The sequence below is a fragment of the Sinocyclocheilus rhinocerous genome, unplaced genomic scaffold (assembly GCF_001515625.1).
Source record: "Sinocyclocheilus rhinocerous isolate Xijiao unplaced genomic scaffold, SAMN03320098_v1.1 scaffold1110, whole genome shotgun sequence".
Taxonomy (NCBI): Eukaryota; Metazoa; Chordata; class Actinopteri; order Cypriniformes; family Cyprinidae; genus Sinocyclocheilus; species Sinocyclocheilus rhinocerous.
The window spans coordinates 286,261-290,280 of NW_015653168.1; the positions used below are offsets into that span (position 1 = coordinate 286,261).

The 4,020-nt window shown below is 35.4% G+C and overlaps 1 long non-coding RNA gene across 1 annotated transcript in view; it reads left to right on the forward strand.

Moving 5' to 3' along the window:
• The window catches only part of LOC107715594 (uncharacterized), a 25,963-nt gene extending 21,943 nt beyond the window's left edge, over nucleotides 1-4,020 (forward strand). Inside the window, exon 5 of the long non-coding RNA XR_001637114.1 lies at nucleotides 3,952-4,020. This is a non-coding gene — a long non-coding RNA (uncharacterized LOC107715594). The remainder of the gene's footprint in view (nucleotides 1-3,951) is intronic.

Below are 4,020 nucleotides of genomic sequence, written 5' to 3' on the forward strand. Positions count from 1 at the left end.
CAAATTACAAATCATGCAAATAATTTTCTCAAAACAATGTGCACAAAACTCTCAAATGTTTTCACAATAGTTAATACAACCAACCAATACTTTAAAATATCTGAAAAAATGTTTTACACAAATCACAAACATTTATGTACTATTTGTCCAAACACAACAAACAAAACTCTGTAATTTGTCATTCGATCAAATTTACAGTATATTATTGATTGGCCCTAAACTGATTACTGTTCGGTTAATCATACACTCAACACAGGAAATGCAGTTTTCCTAATCGTTTACACATTTATCACAATTGCTTTAGAGTAATAATAAAAGGGAAAGTATACAAAGAGCAAGAATGAATATGCAAAATAATATTAATAATAACAATAAAATAAAAATAAAAGAAATAAAAATAAAAACGGGGGGGTGGGGGATAATGACAAAGAAGATGAAGAGTGGAAAAAAACTTATAAAGTGTTGTACTATGATTCTATGAGCCAACTTCTGTTATTTACTGTAAATATCCGAACATTTTTTCAGAATTTAAGTTTGAGATCATTCAGGTGGTTAACCTGATCATAGTTAGTTGATCATAGTTAACTAAAACTAACACCATTTAATAATAATAATAATTATTATTATTATTCATTACTTGGAATAAAATGAACGTTAACTGAAATAAAATACATTGAAAAAATTACAATTAAAAACTTAAAATTTGTTTTTATTTCACCTACATTTCTCATTTTAATTTAGTTTGACTTGATGCAACGCATTAAAATAACTAAAACTAAAATGGAAAAGAGCTAATAAAAATATAGACATATTTAAAAATAATAATAAAAACTAGAAAAAAAGCCAAAAATACAACAAAATTGTTTAAAATGGAAAATACAAAAATTAAACTTGCTCAAAATATTAATAAAACAATAATAGTTCTGTTTAAAGCCGGTGCACACTGTACAATTTTGAGATTCCTCTGATCCTAGGCCAAAATCTGTAGCCTTTGATTGCTAATGACATGTTCGCCCACAGCCAATTAATGACCATTGCGATAAATTTTTGTCTCTGATTAAATTCTGCCAGTGTCAGAAGTTTTGAGGAAAGTCCTGCGGTGTGGTTTCTCTTACAATGACCATCAAATCAAAAACCAATAGGAGCACAGAACCTGATGACAAAATTAGAGCAAAATGTTGAGCACTATTAACGCTAGAGATTGTTTTTGTTTTGCCAGCCACCATTTAAATTCCACATGTAAATATAGCTCGCCATCATTAAACGTGTCACAGATTGATGACGGAAAAATTAGGACGAGTCTTCTTGTGTGTGTCTGTTTTTAATGAGTCTTGACTGACGTTAATGACAACTGAGAGATCTCAGTGTGACATGGCTTATAGCTGGGATCATATTCATATAGTCTGACAAGTACAATCGTAAGGACTATTATAAATTGTACAGTGTGCACCAGCTTAAAGCAAATTGTCTGCAGAAGGTACCACTCAATTTGAATGACCAAATTTAGATGTCTGCCACTGCATTTTAGACAGACTGTTTTTAACTACCATAATCGTGTAGCATATACTAGAGTTTTTTTTTTTTGTTTGTTTTTTTGTTTTGCCATTCAGTAGTTACTCAGAAACCCCATATGCACTATGACACTTCTGCCTGACAAAGCATTTTATATCATGATCTCACACATACAGTACGCAGACTCAAATATTTCCCTGCTTTTGTACTCACAGATGTAAGGGATACACGACAACAGTGTGACCTCATTGAGTCTGATCTTACAAAACAATGGCAGGCCAGCCCGTCAGACCTGCTCAAAACGTCACACACGCTTACAAACACAATAGATATGAGGTCAAGAGCAGGAGCTGTCGTGGGAATTCCCAGCTTACAGGAATAACCTGAAGTCTGTTGCAGTTTGAAGTGGTTCACATGTGCGTATGACAGTGTTTTGTTGACAGTGCTTTCCTTTCCCTTATGAAACAAAAATATATGGGAATATACTGGACAATAGAATGCAATATATGAAATAATACAGTCCCACTTTATATTAGGTGGCCTTAACTACTATGTACTTGCATCAAAAAATAAATACAATGTAGGCTACTTATTGTGTTCATATTGTGTTGCAGCTATTGAGGTGGGATATGGGTAAGGTTAGACAGGCTTGGTGGTATGGCTAGGTTTAAGGGTGGGTTAAGGTGTAGGTGTAGGGGTGTAATGAAAGTCCACTGAAGGCGAGTTGAAGTGAGAACCCAAGTGCAGTTTATTTACAGTGTGATCCAAACATCCAAACAATAATCCGAGACTTGACATGAACAGACTTGACGAGGCATGAACAGACTTGACATGAACAGACTAGACTCACCAACAGCGGGATAAATACATTCAATACACGACGACAGACAATGGCAACATGATGGCTACTTATAGGAAACAAGAGGGTCACATGACAAGAACAAACCAATCAGAACATGACACATACACAAGGCTGAGATACATGAAGGCAAGGGAAGTATGACACAAACAGCATAAAACAATTACAAAATAAAAGACATGGAAACATGAACAAGACAAAACCCAAACACCACATTACAAGGGGATGGGTTAACAGTGTAATTATAAACATAATTACAGAAATTAATTGCAGATGTAATTATAAGCAGGTATTATATTGTAATATATTAACACACTATGTTATTTAGTATATTTTCAATATACATTAAATCATTTAAAATATTAATTGTTAATAAATAAGGAAATATGTTTTCTTTGCTTGAGGGTTGCCTCTTTATCTTCCTCACGATTTACAACCACACATTATTTAGCAAAAACAGGCTATATTAGTGTTGTTACCTGTGAGGTCTGAAGTAAAAAGAAGCAATAATAGCAAATATTTTCCATGGGGAGATTAGAAATTTCTTCTTTGTAAAAAATAACTGAATAAATGAATATTTAGCTCCGTAACAGACCTTTTATTTTGCCGTAGTGAATCACATCAAGCCATGACATTGTTTGATACCGTAGGTTATTGTAGTTATTGGTGTGGAGACCCTGGCCCCTGTCTCTCAGTGCCGCCTCTGTGGCAATCCTGTTGGCCTTATCTGTGTAGAGTTCTGCTCTCCTCATTACAGAGAGCAAGTGAGGGAGCACAATCCATTCTCAACACTTGTGTCAACAGTTCTATTTTTTATCAGAAATTTAAGCCCATTTTCATCTACCACAGCACATTTGCACAGTTTCAAAATCAGCTGGGGGCACGCAGGATGGGGTGGACAGTTTACAAAGGCTTGCATGCAGCTTGAACAGCATTCGAAAGTTACAGAGATGTCACAGAAATGAAGAAAACAACTCATAAGGCCGTAATTGTGTATGCGAGTCTCACTAATAGGCCCGCCTTAATTCAGAAATGCGGTCAGCCAAACAACCCTGGCGGCTAACTGAAGACCCCACTTGCCCTCTGTGATAGTCCTAATTTAGCTTCTGAGTTTGATATAGCGCTGCAAATATTTATCCATGCACACATTAAATCTGTTTGCTCGGGATGTTTCGACAAACAAACCGCAATGGTATATTAAATGAAGTAAATGTTCAACAGTGCATGTGATTATGTGCTACATATATTTGACCCTCCTCAGTGAAAGAGTGGCTTTGTGTTCTCAGGTCTTGTTTGGACAGATGGTTATTCTTAATCTTAAATCTTAATGTTATGATAATTTTCCTTGCATTAGATGACTTTAATGATTTATTAACATGGCGTCGTGCTAAAAACATTTGTCATAAATGTTTTGAGGACTTTGAGCTGCTGCCGCAGCGTCTGCTGTGCAAAAGAGGCACGTTTTAGGAGGCTTTTCAAGCTTTCACCTAGGTAGAAAATTAGTTTCCTACCATTGTCACAGGCTTCCTTCCTGCTCATATTCATTTTACCTATCTATATTCATTTATTTCCTGCCCAAGGGTCTGCAATCAGAGAGTCCGTGAAGTTCCTGTCCTCACCAGAGGACAAAGAAGAACAAGAGCATGGAG